The sequence below is a fragment of the Anser brachyrhynchus genome (assembly GCF_964034855.1).
Source record: "Anser brachyrhynchus genome assembly, chromosome: 24".
NCBI classification, from domain to species: Eukaryota; Metazoa; Chordata; class Aves; order Anseriformes; family Anatidae; genus Anser; species Anser brachyrhynchus.
This window is the reverse complement of record NC_137717.1, coordinates 214864-232214: the sequence shown is the minus strand read 5'-3', so window position 1 is coordinate 232214 and position 17351 is coordinate 214864.

The following is a 17351-nucleotide window of genomic DNA, read 5'->3' as shown; positions in this document are numbered from 1 at the left end:
AAGAAACCCCAGCAAGACCTGTGGACGTCCTTCATCCCCTGCTGAACTTCCCTAACCTTCACTGGCAGACGAAACCCTGTCCGAGTGATTAGCCCAGGCAGGTGCTGCTTTGTTTTTAGCAATCTCATTGAAATTTAAATTGATTTGTTATTTATCCAACTGACAACAAAGAGAGAAAAAAAGTCATAATTCTGTGCACCGGGGAGATTGGATTCCTGTATCACTGTCAGCTGCATTAACTTACTTCCTGGATCTAAATTCAATTAGGGCAGCATTCCCTAGCATTAATAAATCAATACCAATGCCATTTTGATATATTTTGAATGTCTTTCATTATATATTTCAGGGCAGGGATTAGTGCTGAATTAGAAGTTAATGGGACGTGACAAGGCAAATCAAGTTGGGTAAGTAAAACCTTAGAGCCGTTAGCTATAATTGCTTTCTGTTTCAAAAGATTGCTTTGGTGAAACAATGAGTTGTTGAACTTTTCTTGTTGGGAGTAGTCCCAGCCAGGGGGACTGTCTCCCTTTACAATGGAGGAAGAACAGTTAAACATGATCAGAAAGCCTCCAGCAGGATTTGTGTCTGCGTTGTGATAGTGGTATGGCATTTACTTCTACAGCATCAAATGCCTCCTGCAGCAGCATTTGGGGCAGACTTGCACCCCGCTTATCTCCCCATAGCTCCTGGTGCTTGCCATCTGCCCACAGCGGAGAGTTTTGGCTACGCCTGCTGCCATGTCACCTGCCACCAGCACCACACACTAGCTTTTATACCAAAGGGTTCTGGGAAAATTGAACTGATTTCAAGGTTCGATTAAAAATAGATGAGAGAAAACATTGGTGCTGCGTTATGGAATTTGTCCCCAAACTGCTGTAACGTCTTATGAAAACCAGCATGAAAACCCACCAGCATGAGCATGTGCCCATCCATTTGATCTGCATGTGCACCCTGTCCCTCTCATCTCATCTCAGATATTTTTCCACAGCAACAGAGCAGACAAAATGCTGCACACAGGGACTCATTGCAAAGCAAAGGGGAGTTCTCAGAAGTAACAGAAGAGCCTTCACCTGGGGCAAGGACAGTTATGGATATTGGGAAGAGCACGAGGAACAGGTAAATAGAGCAGCGCTGCTGGCACAGCTAAAGGCATAGTAGGGCATCCTTGATATTGGCATCCTTAAGGCTAAATACAAAAGGCAATCCAGGTCTTCAGCTGGGATTAATCTCACTGACTCCCACAGATGACCTGGCCCTGATTTTGGCTGCCTATTTCTCTGGGCAATAGTCCTTTGATAGCCGCTGCAGTAAAGGTAAATCTTCACATCTCCTCCCTGCTGCACATGAGCCTGCTGCCTCTCAAATTGATCAGGACAGTACTGATTGTAGATTAAGTGACTGGCTATCAGTGACTTGAATCCTGTCCATCAATCACTCAGTTTGGTCCCTTGCAAAACATTAGCGAAGTAATTCATCAGAGCAACTCTTCCAGACAATAAACTAGGCACCTTACAAAATGGAGCGTGCAACTGTTAAAGATCTTAAAAGCATTTTCCAATTATGAATGGCCTGAAGGGAGCCATTCTTGCTGCATCTGGGGATGAATAAAGATGGAAAATAATAGTATATCAATGGTATTGCAACTTTGCTGTATTAATCTTTTAAGAATTAAAGTTGCTTGTCCCTTCAAAACAGGAATGGCACAAGATGCCTCTGGATTTTGATGCATTAAAAGTGGAAAAATTTTTAGTCTAAGATTTCTTCTGACCTATCCCCATGGATTTTGTCATGGTCATGTCCCCTTAAAGCTGGGGAGCCTGTGCAGGAGACAGAGGTATGTTGAAAAGGGGCCTGATTGCTAACACGGTTTCCAAAGTTTTGGGACCAAGAACCAAACTTTCAGGGGGATCCTCCAGCTCCCCCACTGAGCAGCAGTGGAGCTGATGCATGCAGAAGGCAGCAGAAGACAAATCCTGCGCTCGGACAAGCTCATCACCACTACTTTGAAAATACGGATGTTTTACTGAACCTGGGATCATCCAGGACCCCTTTCAAAACCAGCATAAACAGCTCAAAAATCAGATGTCAAACACACAAAAAACCTACACACCGTGCCAGTTAATCTCATGCCCTCCTCCACCTGCTGTGGTGAAAGCCAGGCAGACACAGCCATGCTGGCTACTCCTGCACCAGAAAGCTTCCTCCTCTACCAAACGCCTTGCTGAAAAACTCCACAGCATAAGAAAAGACTAGTGTTTCCTTTGCCAGGCAAGCAAGCAAGGCCCCAAGTTGCATTATGTTGTACATAAAATCAAAATATGCTATTAAGAGCAATTTGGAGTCAGGACTGCTTTTGAAACCAGGTGTTTTCACTTTCAGGGGCACCATGAGCTGCAAAAATGGGACATTTATATGGATTTTCCGTAGCTGACTTGGAGAAAAAAAAACAAAACAAAACAAAAAAAAACCGTGGAGCCAAATAAACCATAGCCCTTAGAGAAAAAGTACAGTTGCATCCTTTTGGAATTCATTAGATCCTCCCTCCTCAAGCAGGCAGGTGCTGATCTAAACCATGGGTTGTACAAGGGAAAGAGGCATTAAAAGAAAAAGACCGCGTTTTTGATCAAAACCATTTAGCCCAGACAAAAAACAAGTAGCTCTTTTTCCAAGTAGACTCCAAAGACTCATAAAAGGATGCTGAAAGCTGAATGACCTTATAAACCTCAGCCTCAAGTGTACTTGGAGGCAGCTTGGCTCAGACTGTGGCATCTGATGAGGTCCTGGAACTGCTGTGCCCAGCAGGAGCGCACCTGAAGGGCAGCGACCACCACCCTCCAGGAGAAGCAAAACGCCAGACCAGATTGAGCCACAACAGTGGATCCAGGTCTGGAGGCAGGATCCAGCCCTCCCACCCAGCACAGTTTGCAAAATGCCTCCATCGGAGCTTGGCTCCTCTGAAGTCCTTTTCTCTGGCAGGGCTCTATGAGAAGCCAGAGACATTTTGGCCACATCTGCAGCTTGCCAAATTAAACAGGTAATTTTATTCCCACTTCTGAGCTACTATAATGGGGGTTTATAACTCTTGGAAGGTCTGGAAAGTCAGCTATCACAGGCTTTTATTTAACTCGGCCATGGAGACAAAAAAAAAAAAAAAAAGCTCAATTAGCACAAGCATCAGTGAGGATTTTTCCACCTCAGCTACATACAGCACACTCTGCTGGACATGCTCCTTTCGTTGATTCAACAGTAGTAGCTAAATCTGGACAAAACACACCCAAAATAAAATCCAGGCCTTCCTGGCATTGCATCTCAGGCCACCAACAGGGAAAGCCAAGTGGTGGCATGCCAGACTTGGCCAACCTCACCCAGCCAGCGAGGGCTACGCAAAGGTGCCCGTGCATCTGTGGGTTTTACTCGCCCGTCCGCGCTCTCCCCAGACCCTTCTCTTGAAGCCTGCACGCGTTCGTGCACGCGCTCATGGTCCTGCCCTCCTGTAAAGGACACCTGAACTCTACCCAGCATGAGAAGGCAACAGCCAACACTCAGCCAGCAGCTCCCTGCAACCGTCCCCTGGTGAACTAAAGGGATTTATTTTCCTCGAGTGTTCAGATTTTATTTTTCAGATCCCAATATCTTTCCCATCAAGCAAACAGCCATCAAAACTCAGCAACCCATGCTGACTCTCTCCCTGCAGACCCCAGCCCAAAGTGCCCCTGGCAGCCCTGTCCCAGCACTACCTGCTTCCCCCACCTGCCAGGTGAGACACTGAAAGCAGCCATGATCTGTGCTGGTTTCTGACGACTTCCTTGTCTCACACAGCAGCTTCACCCACTCCGGGGAGAAGAAGAAGAAGAAGAAGAATCAAGAATCGCTTTGCCCAGATGCATTGCACAACCTTTAAAAAAGCAGAAGCCCTACTTGCAGAGAAACCTGCTCTGGGCAGCTCAGACAAACCCCAAACCTCTCTGCCCACAATCTTGAGCAATAATTTATCCCGACCACGATGGGGATGTTCTCTCCCCATGCTGCAGCTCCCCAGGCACAGCACAGCCCTGCGCACAGCCCCCAGGAAGGCTTGAGGTTTGCTCGAGCCGTGAGGAGCACCCCCCCAGCTGCTGTGGTCTCATTACGAGAGCCTTCATTCTGCAAACGCGGCACAACAGTGCCGGCCACCTCCTAGCCCAGGGAACGAAGGAGGAGGTGGAGAACAGGGACTGGAAAGCTCTAAGACCCCACATCTGCCTAAGGGATGTTTGATTTTTCTTACTTTTAAGTAATTGCAGATGTAAAATGAACAGCAATAAGAGCCTGAGCTGCCGAGGCCCAGAGCTGATGCAAACTCCCATGTACAAACGTGAAAATTAGACGAGGTGTTGGTTGACCCAAGGGGGGAAAATAAAAAATGAAAATGTTTCAAACATTTCAAAAATAAAACAGACAGTTCCTGAATTACCACTCCATTAATGGAGACTGCTCCACTGGCAAACCATTGAAATCTGCTGTAATCCCACAAAAATCAATGCAGTGATAGCACTACCAGTCTGGAATAATTTATGCATTTTCTTGGACTCCTGAGCAGCGTTTCTTCCAGGAGGCTCAAATACATCAGTGATGGGGACAGTCCCGCAAGCACATGCTCACCTTAAAGCCCAGCCCTAGTGCCGTCATCACTGGCAGGTTCTTGGAAACAAGCAGAGGAGCATTACTGGATCAAGAGCAATCAGATCCAGGACTGAATAAAGCAGGAAAAATCATGCAAAACCCACATTAACAGCAATCAGACCAGTAGCTCTCCTTTTCTAGATGAAACAAAGCTCTTATTTCCCTCCCTGGAGAAATTTTTGAGACTCCCTTTCACCAGGGTTAGAGCCTGTCACGAAGTCAGTAGGACTCATTTCACGGACAAGCCCATCTCCCCCTACTTCTTGCCTTTACTTCAGACATGACCTTTTGATTTCTCGGGTAGAGTGTAAATTACATGTCGCCAGCATAAAATATTAAATCCAATTTATATTTAATTATTGATGTTATTATGTATTCCATAGTAATGGCAGCAGGAAAAAAAAAATCTACCCCACCATTAAATAGCTTGGTTGCATTAGCAGCTTCTTGAGGTTAGATATCTTCCTCTGTTCCTTCTTAACGGTAAGATTGATGGGTATGGGGAAGTTTGTAAATAGTCTTCCAGAAATATTTTATCTGATTATTGTACCTATAAAAGGGATCAGGGAGGGGGAGAAAGGGCCTTTTTAAACCGCTACTAATTATTTGTTCAGATAAAGGGCAAACAGCTCGGCGATCTGTGTGCATCTAATGCTCTCCAGCAACCCCACTGGAGGTCGGTTGCTCCAATAGCCCCCGCAGGCAGAGACGGGGCTATGGAAACCAGCCTGGGTTTAAGAAAAAAAAGGCAGTGGAGAACCACAGTGGTTTTTCCAGCTGAGACTTAACCAGTGTGTTAAACTGAAGTTTGACATTTTTACTAAAATATTAATTGATTCTGCTTCGACTTGATTAAGCTAATTTTCTATCCATATATATTTAATGCCAGAGCGATCCAAGGTACACAGAGCTTTGTTGTGTAGGTTTTGCTTCTCTTGCCCTCATGTGGGATGAAATGGATTTATGGACATGCAGCATGGCCTGGGCTCCCACTGGGAAAGGGCTCATCCAATCTCTGCAAACACCTTCACAACCCGCCCTGGCCAGGCCGCACGTCCCACTGCCACTGCTGCCCCTGCTCTCCTCCAGCTGGGGACACAACACCCATGTGCTTCTGGGCTGCACCAGAAGCTGAACCTCTTCAGGGAGCCCCGAGCAGCTGCCACCCAGAGCTGCGGCAGGGGAGCGAGCGGCCGCTGCTCCTGCTGGGCCCTGCCAACTCCTGCGGGGGGCTGCTGGCAGCCACTGTGCCCTTGCCATCCTGTTCCTTCCCCTGCACTAATGCAATAATAAGTGTATTTATTTCTACAGTGCCTGTGCCCCCTGCCTCATCTCCCAGCACAGCACAATAAAAAAAAAAACAATAATAATAAAATACCATTATCCCCATCACTTAAAATTCAAATCAATAGATCAGATGGAGAGAATCCAACTCAGGAAAACTGAAGAGAAATAATTAATCTGGGGGCTGACAGCAGGCTACTAAGTGCTCAAGTGTCACCGTGCTGGGTGACAACCTTTGGGACCGGCCAAGCTACGGAGGCAAGAGGGGAAGTTCCTCCCCTTGAAGTACGTCACAGAGTTACTCCCCACAGAGTCCAAAAGATTTGCTGCTGCTTTCCAGCTCCCACCAACGCCCTGCCAGCATGAAAAATAGCCAGGTTTGGCATTTAAAGAAATGCAGAAAGGGAAGACAGACAGAAAGAAAAAATGAGACCCGCAGGAACAATCGCACAGCAGACAAGCGAAGGGAGCCAACGCACAGGCTCCGAGCAGCAGGAGGGCATGGAAAGCTGAACTACTGCTGCATCGAAAATAAAGCAATTTGGTTAACTGTCACGGAAGGCTGGTGAGCTGGGAAGCCGCAGAGCCCCAACAAACCCAACCTGCCTTCCAGCAGCCTGCTCCTGTAAAGGAGGTTTGTTCAAGCAAATGAGCGGATTCCTTGATATTTCTCTCCCCTTCATTTGGACAGCTGACAAAGCCATCAGAGTAGCTCAGCTTCGCCACGGCCCCACATGCTGGCAGCAGATGGGCAGCTTCTCCAGCGAGAGCTTCTCAGCTAAACCTGCACATTGAGTGACATCAAAATGCTATGCAAGTTTCATTCCATTTCCTGAAGTATCATCTTAAAAGTCAAAACTGTCAAACACATTATGCCAGTGTTTCAAAATAAAGCACTCCCCCTTCTTAATGGGAAAGGTTTTTTGTTTATTTGTTTTCTGCTTAGAAATGTTCCTTAGTGGCCTTTTAAATCTGGCCAGAAGCCTTTTCCAAACAATTTAGAAGAAAATACTTTGTTACTTATTTACTTATTTTTAAGTGGATTAGCTGAATGATTTTGTAGGTATTTCCAGAGAGGTAAATACAAGGTTAGCCAGCAGCCACCCTATTCCCAGCACAATATGGAACAAAGACAGGGACAGAGACTCCCAAAAGCTGCCAGCCCCAAGACCATAGAGGACAACCCAATTCTTCCTGCAGTGTGTGAGCAGCAGCACCAGGCAAGGACAGCCCAAATTTTACTTTTTTGCTACTTTCCAGCCCTTGGTTTTCCCAGGGGTCAGACACCCTGGGAATAGTACAGACTGTACATCAGAAATTTTGACACCACAACAGCCCCAAGGAGCAACAACAGCTTTCCAAGACTCACATTTTGCAAAGCAGACTCTGCATATTGTAGCACAGGAGCAAGTAACCCCCCCCCCCCAAATCCCTTCACCAGCTCTCTGGAGAGATGCTCACGTGCAGCAAAGCCACAGTCACAAGCTGCCACCCCCTCCCACCAACTGCAGCTGATTAATCCCTAATTGCCTCCACCCTGTCAGTGTCGCCTTGGGGGCAGATCAGGTGCCAGGCGTTTTATGCTGCACCTTATCATCCCCCAAACTGTACCAGCTCCACGTTGCGGGTCTGGGCTTCATTTCCGAACCTGCAGGACACAGGGCTCCAATGGTCTTTAACAAGATTTGTCCCTTGCTACATCCCCCTTGATTTCAACCAACCCCTCTTTTCCATTCCCAGGAAGGAAGCAAGTGTTGAGCTATGCCTGTGCTGCTTCCGCTGCCACATCTGCACCCAGCTTGCTGACTTCCCAAGAAGCTGCTTTCAGCATTTCGAGCTTTCAAGTGAAGCGACTCTCTGTTGCTCCTATTTTTGGCGCTCATATCTTGCCAGGTTGATATTTCCTCCTAATGTACTCATACACACTGGGTCTGTTGTTCAACAGGTGTAGGGGAGCTGAGCCCAGCAACTTCCCAGATCAAAAAATTATTTTTTCTTAAGAAGTTCTTATGCCACATCACGAAAGGATGCTACAGACACGACAACAGTGTTAACTGTTGCACCAAGCCCTGTACTTTCCCCAGAGAGCCTGTTGTATGATGCCTTCCTAAATCACAGCCATGCACGTGGATGGCTGATTCAAGGATGTCTGCAAGAAGCTGCCATCAAAGCAGATGTGGTCCCAGCCATGTGCTGGCCCAGGGACCCGTGTGTCTTTATTACCATTCTCCTGCTTAATAAGCATTGGCTTTTTATTCTATCAAATTACCCCCTTTGATGCCTAAATCAAGTTCCAGCCAAGTCCTCTGCCAGGACCTCTGATCTGGCAGCGTTTATTCCCTAATCACGTTTGTCCATGTCCTGATCTCTACAGTTACTTTAATGGATGTTTATATATACGAATTATAGTCCAGCCCATGATGTTTCTCAGAAATACTTAAAGGGCCCCCAGCAAGCACCAGGCACAGGCATCAGGGAGCCGCGCAGCCCAATGCTTTGCTTTCTACACCTAAAAATGGCGCCTGGATTACTTTCTTTTTATTTTTTTCTTTTTATTTTTTTTCCTGAAGAGCAAAATTCAAGGTGCTTCAGTCTGTTTTACAGGCACATACAGACACAAAGGGACAGCTGTGGGAACAGCAGCGCAGAACTGTGGGCGCAGGCGTGTCGACAACCCCCGGGGATCGCTGCTGACACCTCCTGCCAAGAGGCGGCTTGCAAGCAGCAGGTGAAATCTCTGCCCGGAGCAGCAGGGAGGCACACACTGTTCCTTCTGCCCGGCAAGGTCTCCCCATGGCCTGCAGCAGGCAAGGAGCTGGGCAGGGTGGCTGCTCCATGCGTGGCTCATTCCAGGACCTCGGGAGCAGGAAATTGTCAGGGCACCACCGCGGCGAGGGCCACGTGTGAGCCCCGCTCCTCCCGGTGTCAACAGGAAACCACAGAAAAGCCAAGGCTTAGAAGGAAACAGAAGACACTCTGGTTTTGAAGGGAGGTGGGATGGCGAATGCCGACAGGTGGGGATGTTTTAGTGAGCACATTTAACCACTCAGCAGGGACTCACCTCAGACTCGGCTCAGCCCCATGAGGGGTGAGTGTGGAGGGTGCAGTGCTCTCCAGGGTGCTCTGCTTACTGCCCCAGGCGCTCCCTTCCCATCCTGTTCCCTCCACACGAGCCCCCTTGGGCTCCAAAAGCTTCAAGAGACGTATTTATTTCCCCCTCTCCCACCTCCTCCTGGCAGCGTGGCATTGCTTGCTAATTTTACTCTGTCTGGCCGGAGCTTGCAGCCACTGGTTCTTGTTACGCCTCCTGCAGAGCAGCAGCGCAAGCACGCAGCATTTTTGCAAAGTTACAGGGTAGCAGAAATATACTTGTTTTGTTTTTCCTTTGGCCACTCTGTCGCGCTTCCAAAGTTGGGAAAAAATTATGAAGTAGCAAGAGAGGAAAAAAAAACATATTAGACAAACGCATAAATAAACTCTGATTTTGGGGGTTGATCGCACTCCAGAGCAGAAAGGAGAGGACAGAAAGATGGAAGAAACTCAAAATCCAGAAAATTAGAGTATATTTTTTAAAAGAAAAAATAAACAAACCAAAAAACAAACACAAAAGCAGTGACGCCAGCCCATCGTGCAGCAGCCCTATGGAGATGGCCTGTTGGCTGCAGCTCCTCATTGCCAGCCCCACCCAGGAGCCCTGCCCCGCAGCTGGGGTCCACTTGGGTGAACAAATACACATCTTCTGCTTGTCTTTTCTGACAGATCCACTCCCTGCCAGACCCCTCAGCACGAGTCTCAGCCGGGCAAGCACACATCTTCACCTCATACCATTGTGCCAAGTCCAAAGCAGGCAGCAAAGGGAGGAAGGAAATGAGGATGAGCTGAGGACGATTAAGGGCATCTGGGAGAGATGTAAAATGTTAGCGAGAGGGAAAGCAATGATGTGTATTAAAAGGAAAAGTACTGGCATGGAAAGGAAGGGATCTGGCACCAAAGGAGGGCAAGTAAGGCTGGCCAGAATGGCTAAGTAAGGCCTTGGAGCTGCGGTCAGTGCAGAAGCCCATGGGGCAATGCTCAAACAGCCCGGGGAAAGCCGTGACAGCAGCGAGTGGAACAAGGAGCTGCCACCTGCCCCCATGGAGGGCAAGGTCTGGGGAACCACTGGGGGCACCGGAGGAGCTGCTGGGGATGGGACCTGAAACCAAGCTGCAGCAGAGGGAAGCCAGGGGTAGTGCTCAAGCCCATGAAGTTCCAATCACAGCCCTTCCCGGAGGGAAAAAACACACGTAACAGAGGGCATAGAGCACAAAATGCTCGGCTTTCACTCATAATGTAAGAATTTAAGCTGTTGGTGCACAGGATATTTAGGTGTGGGGCTCAGCACACCCCTGGCACAAGGTGGGCGCCCAGTACTGCAGAGGGAGGAAATCGTCCCAGCAGCATGCGAGGAAGCTGCGGGGCTGGGCTTGGATCCGGCGTGCAGTCCTGGTTAACACATGTCACAAAACTGAAAGCCAAATGGAGAAGGAAACAGAAGGTGACAGTAAAGATACCGTGACTAAAGGGATCTTCCAGGGCTGGTTAGAGGAACTGGCTTTGCCTTGAGGTGGTCGGGGATGTGCTGGAGCGCTGTGTGCAGCCCCACAGATACCATCAAAATGCCACCCAGGTGGTTACGAGAATGACAGATAAAGGCAGCAGAGCAGGAACAGATTTGCAGAAGTGACACCCTCTGGGGCTCAGCACTGGTTGTCGGCTCGGCCTCATGGTTTCTCTGTTTTTCTCCCACCAAACAGAGATGCCCCTGCTCCTGCACAGCCAGGGGGCTCACATGGGGAATGGCTCCTGAATCCCACCCTGGATTAGCACCTTCTGAGGGCTTCCTGGCCCAGGCCGAGGGTTTGAGGGGGGCAGACTGTTGGTGCAAGGCGCGTGGTATCAGCATGCCTCTAAGGCCTCCTGCACGTAAATGACCAAATATTTTTGCATCACTGTGTTTTCTGTTTTGGTGCATTCATTATCATGCACAAAGGAGGAAGTGACCACTCAAGTTACCTCCCAAAACAGGGGGAAAGCATTTGCATCCCCCCAGCAGAAACCAAGGCTGCCAAGCCTGCCCAGTACCCATGGGTGCCTGGGGTAAAGGATGCTCTAAGCAACTCTCACAGGAGCACTTCCTACAGGATGACTGCAGAAGATTTAAGACAGGTTACGGCCTGGGGGACTTGAAACACTGGAGAAGATCAGACCTGAGCTTGCATTTTCCTGAAGGACAAAACCTCCCCACGCACAAGAAACAGCTCCCAGATTTGATTTTCTGGAAGAGCCAAACAAATCCAGCTTGCTCACAGCCCCTCTCTGCTCCTTTGACCAAAGCTTCACCATATTAAGCAGCTGAACTGCATCATCCAAGGAGTGTCAAATTGGTTTTAAATGGTTCTAATTATAACCAGGAAGTTTTAAAGTGTGTGGGTGGAAAGGAATGCATCAGATTAATTTAATAGCAGTTACCACGGCACAATAGTCCTTCAATTAAGAGTTCTTTCTGTCTGTTTTTTTTTTTCCTGTTAATAATAAATGTCATAAATGAGAATAGACATATTACTTCATCAGATGCTTTGGCATATCTTGTCGCTGAAAGCCTTTTGTGCAGAAATAGTAGCTGAAAGGGTAATTTTATAAGGCTTAGCACTCACTTAACACTTTAGAGGCCAAAATCAGCCCTCAGAAGAAACCCAATAAGCTGCACCTGTTTGCATCAGAGCAGAATCCAACTCTGCAACCACAAAAAAAAAGCCCTTATAGTAGCAGGACTTTGCTCTGGTGTCTCAGACACAAGCCTGCATCCTGCTGCTAGGAGATGCTTCCAGTGGCTGGGGAGACCACGGGGCACAGCTGGGGGTCAGGGAGCCTGGGGACCTCCACTCTGTGCCCTGGAAATGCTCTCACTTGTTTTCCATGATGTTTTCCCAGCCCTCTGAATCCTGCACCATCCGTGGGGTGGCTCTGCAGGACACGCGTGGCTGGGGGCGTGGGTGGGCAGCGGGACCCCCTCCGGGCAGCTGGGATGCAGAGGCTGGCCCTGGCGGGGTCTCTGCAGGCGGAGAAGGGCACGGCTTGCACAGGGGCAGCTTCCTCTCCCCCCTCTGGCTTTGAACAGCGTGGGGGGTTCCTGAAAACCAGGTGCTGAGATGGGAAACCTTGTGTTTAACACTGCTGCTCTGCAAGGAGTGTCTGTGAGCGGGGCTGGGAGGCTGCTGGGCAGCCCCGGGGAGCAGCCTGTGCCCCAGCTCCTTCCCAGTGCTGCAGACGGGGCCTTGTTAGCAGGGGTGATGTGCCCGCACAGCCCCGTGCCACAACGTCCTGTGCCAGGGGCTGCTCCCTGCTCTGCTGTGGGCTGCAGTGCACGACTCGTGTGTCCCTGGAAAAGGCAGCTAGTGGCCCTGTCTCTCCTCTTTGAACTCCCTTCATAAAAGCTCGCAAACTTCAGCCTTAATTGCTTCACACCTGGATTACAGACGTGGTTTTCAGCATCCCTTCCCAGAGCCACGCAGTATGCCAGGGCAAGCTCACATATCCCCAACCAACCTCCGCTGTCTTTGCAGTTCTTTTTTCCCTCCTAGGTCCCAGCTGCAGCCAGGCAGGTTTCTTTCTGCAGCTGGAAATTTTGCCTGGATCTAGCTCCCAGCGCTGCAGAGGGAAACCCTCTGGCTCTGCCTGAAATAGTCTTTACTGTTATTTTTTCCTCTTCAAAAGGTTTATTCTGGTGGGTAATGAGGGGGAGACCGCTGGGATAGGGGAAAACCACGGAGCAACCCAACCCAGCCAGTTAATGACGAGGGAGGATGCAGCGGCTGCAACCAGGAGACAAAAATACTGGGAAGAGCTAGCAGAGGCATCTTTAAAAAGAAAATCTGTGGCTGGCAGGAGAAGCAATGAGGCTGGGAGGGATCAGGAGACACCCCGACACCTCTGGACTCCCCAGGACACTGGGCAGAGGATGGGGGTAAGAGGGGCATAGCCCCTCTGCTGGCAGCGGGCACCCCACAGACTCACAGCACCTCTGGATTTGCACCTAGGGCAGTGTACTGGGAGCTCTGGGGAGATCTGGCCCCTGTCCCCCCCCCCGCATTGCTGATGAATTGCAGCTTGGGGGTAAGGTGCCTGCTGTTTACAAGCACCGGCTGTCCTTTAATATTTAATGACAGCTAAAGTGTGCTTCCCACACAGGGGGGCTCACTGTGGGGTTACAAGAAAGTGATATTCAGACTGGAATTGTTCAATCTCAGTGGTGGCAAAAAAGCATCAAAAATGAAATTTCTTGCTCCACCCTGCCTGGTTTGCTGCGGGGGGCGGGGTGGGGGGGACAACAAATCAGGGGCAGTGGCACCCAAAACACCTGAGGGGACTGGGATGCCACCCCAGGAGCTTCTGCGGCGCCGCCCTCGCTCGGCACTTCCCTGTCCCCACTAAGCCTCACTACAAGGTCGATGTTTGCCCCACAGCTCCTGGCAGCTTCATGCCACAGGAGTTGCCTTGCACGCCATCAAGTGCTGAAAAACAGCAGAGATTGACTAATATTCCCCAAAATACGGCTTCATCTTTGTGATTTGTATTTAAGTTTGGCTGATGCAATATCAAAGAGATGACTGGTGGGACTTTGGTACTAAAAGCAATGCACAGGAGGTAAACATGGAGGTTTAGTATTTTACCGTTGTGGTTTTGAGATAGTTTATGACACTGGGCTAATAACTCACAAACCAAAATCTTCATTGATCGGGGAAAAATGTTACGTTATCAGCCCCCCGTGCCTGGAGAGGCATCTCCCTTGCAGCCCCCCCCGCTTCGCTGCCCACCAGGGATGTGTCCATCCCAGTGCGTCCTTTGGGGCATGCCCAGCAAGACACCCTTGCCACGGGCCCCATTTTCTGAGACAGGGTGCCACAGGCCCAGCCCCTCAGCAGGGAGTATCCCTGGGGCCAGGTTTTGGGCTTCATCCAGGGTAGAGGGAAGATGAGGATCTTCAGGATCCCAAATCCTTGCGGTGCTTTTCAAAAATGAGATCTCAGGGAACATTTCCAAAGTCACCCCAGTGCCAGCCAGGGCTTAGCCTCCTGCAAGGGTGATTCCGAAAGCAGATTTTGGTGCATGTTCAGTTTTGCCTATTGCCCACGGCAGCAAGAGGTGAATTTGCAGCACCTGCCCTGAGGGGCTGCAGCCTCATGCTACACACCAGGAGTAGCTTCCTGGGGAATGGAGGGCGAAGCAGCCCCAGCAGGGAGGGGAGCAAATCCCCGGTGCTCATGGCAGGCCCTTGGCCCCACAGTGCTGTGGACTCGATGCGACTCATGCCAGGACCAACGGAGGGAGTGCCCCCTCCACGCTGCCCGGCTTGTGGCAGCTTCCCACCGGCCTCCTCCCCCGTAATCGCAACAGTGGGACCACAGGTCCCATCCTTCCTGGTTATCGGCAGCTAATTAATTGCCACTTGTCACATTCCCCTGGGGAAGCGTCTGCCCCCACCAATCAATCTCTGCTGTTGCTGGGTTTGGGGAGCCTCAGAGACATCCCCAGCCCACCGGGACTGGCAGGGCCCATCGCTGCAGAGAACCGGGCTGGTACCTCCCAAACCGGCGGTGCACAGGCACGGCCCCACACCACAACACGCTACCGGGGAGGGCGTCCGTGGCAGCAGGTGATGCTCAAGGGCAGCACATCAGCCAAGCTTTCCCAGCCAAAGCCTGGACAGTGAGAAACTCAGAGGTGAGCACCCCAGGCTGCTCGTCCGCTGTCTTGCAGCAGCATATTTCTGTGATATATACTGTAAATCTGCTTCATTTGAAATTCACGGTTAATGACTGAGTTGCTCTCATCCAGGAAACTCTGTGAGGTTCCGGCTTTTAAGGGAAAAGATGTAACCAGGCAGGAGTTGACAAGCACTGCAGAGAGCTGCCCCACTCTCTAGGCACTTAAGAAGTCTCCAAAAGAAACCTCACCCCCAAGGGACGGCTGTGATCTTCAGCAAGGAGAGGGCTGGGGAAGAGATGCTTGGGGTGCCCAGGCTGTCACCTCCGCAGGAAGGGTTCTCCTGCCCACCCCAGCAGGACTGGGGCTTTGGGTACATCATTCTGGGAGGAAGCGGTGAAATTCCTGCTGTGTGCCACTTTGGGGTCAGAGTGGGCTGGTATGGGGTCAGCAGCAGCAGGAGCTGTGTCTGGACATGTTGCTGCTTCCTCCCCTCACCCCTAGGGCTGCAAATCCCAAATAATCCCACCATACATCCCCCAGCCCATCATCCCAGCCTGAGCTATGATCCTGGACTGATGGAGCGTAACATGGAAAGGGAAGGCTTGGGCAGAGCTCACCCGCAGTCCCTCATCTGGCAAAACTGTGGGATACCCCCCTGCCCCCCAGCCTGCCCCACAGCAGGGCTGGGACCAGGGACACCCAGCGGGATGCCTGAGCAGCCTCGGGGAGAAATGGGGTGAATTTGCCATTTTGCCCACCCACTCGCTACTGGCATTAAACACAAACCGTTGCCATCATTTGAACTATATGATCAGGAGCCTAATTCAATACAATTAGGATCATTGTTTGAGGGTTGAGCATTTAGCTGAAACCCTAAGCCAGTCCTGCAGTAATTTGGCTGTGGAGGAATTGATTTTGACCATCAGCACTTTCTCATTTTCAATAGAGTATGAACATAACCAGGTTAATTTCTGTTAAGCACATTACCCAGGTACTTTTTGCTCTCCAGCCCAATGATTATGTGTCTGATCTGAAAGATTATAATTGCAACCCAACAGGACACAAACTGTAGTCTATGATTGAAAGGAATAGGATTGAAAGAAAAGCAGCTTCTCTTCTACCTAAGAAACAAACAAACAAACAAACAAAAGCAGACAATCTTCATTTTTCCCTCTCTCCAAATTTCTTCATGGTTGTGGTGGTTTCTACATGCAATAAGGCAGTATATTAGATCTGTTTCAATCAGTAAATATGTCCTGATTAATCTTATCTTCAATACACTAGCATGTCTGCAGTCTCACTGGATTAATGCCTTTACTGCAAGTTTGATTTGGTCCTATGCAAGTTGTAGGCCTGGTTTTCCTTTCCTTTACCCAACGTTTCTGCTTGCAAAGGGCTTTCCAGCGTGACTGGAGCAGGGACACCCACCTGGCGCAGGAGAACGGAGGTCACCCCCAGCACCCCCACCAGCCCAGCCTCTCCCAGGGCTCCCAGCCCCATTGACAGAGGGGATTTGGCCGTGTGTCAGAGTCACAGATGTCGGTATGCCGCTGGGATGACACCACTGCGAGCTGGCCGGTGAGAACACAGCAAACGCACCCTGCGTGTTTCACCCCTGCTCACCCCTGCAGTTCCCCCAGAGCCGGCGGCAGGGACGGGTTCTCACCCCCAAGGACGTCCTTCCCCCCACTGCTGCCACCCATCCCCAGGGCTGGGGCCGGGATGAGCCCTGTCACCAGCCCTGACTATACATTACTCCTCCTGATCATCATAACGTTCTTCCGCTTATAAAGCACCTTTCATCACGAAGCAGGATGGAAGGCGGCAGCTGTTGAACAGCATGGAGCTGCGCAGCACAGGCAGGGACAGGCAGGAAGTGGAAGCAGCTCCTGCAGCTGCTGGGACCGCGCAGGAGAGCCGTCCTCACGCCACCGCGTGCCGGGGCCTTATCACATCCCCCAGCACACTCCCAGCTCCCTTCTGACACGCAAGGAGTCCATGTGGCAGGTTGCACGTGACAGCACCGATGTGACACGCAGCAGTTGTGCAGGGGGCGGCTGCACCCCACGGGTCTCCCTTGGGGCAGCGAAGGGGAGGAGAGCTGTCCTTGGCCGCGGCGGAGCACTGCACCTTCATGCCTCCTCAGGCAGTGTCTGCACCCGGCACAACAACCCGTGGTGCCGCAGGTCCGACCCACAGCATCACAGGTCCAGGTTGTGGCACTGCAGAGGTCTGTATGTGGCCTTGGACACACAAGCACTGACACCGCACACCCGAACCATGGCATCGTCCATCCAAGCCGCGGCCCTGCACACACAACCGACAGCAACGCGGGGCCGAGCCATGGCATCGCAGCTCTGGCTCCCAGCAAACCCAAACCGTGCCCCTGCACACCGGGCTGGTGCTGCAGGCCTGCCGATGGCACCACGTGGCCGGGTCAAGCTGCCCGCACAGTGGGTGCTGCAGCAGGGTCAGCCCCAGAACTGCCCTGCGTTGCCCCCTGTGAGCACGGAGCGAGACGCAGTGCTGCAGGGCAGAAGCAGCAGGGGCTGACACCTGGGGCGGAGAGGCCAGCTGAGGCAGCCGTGTCCTGGCTCAGGGTGAGGGACTGGCCATCCCGCTGTCCCGGCTGTTGTTTTAAGCACCACCTCTGCGCGGAG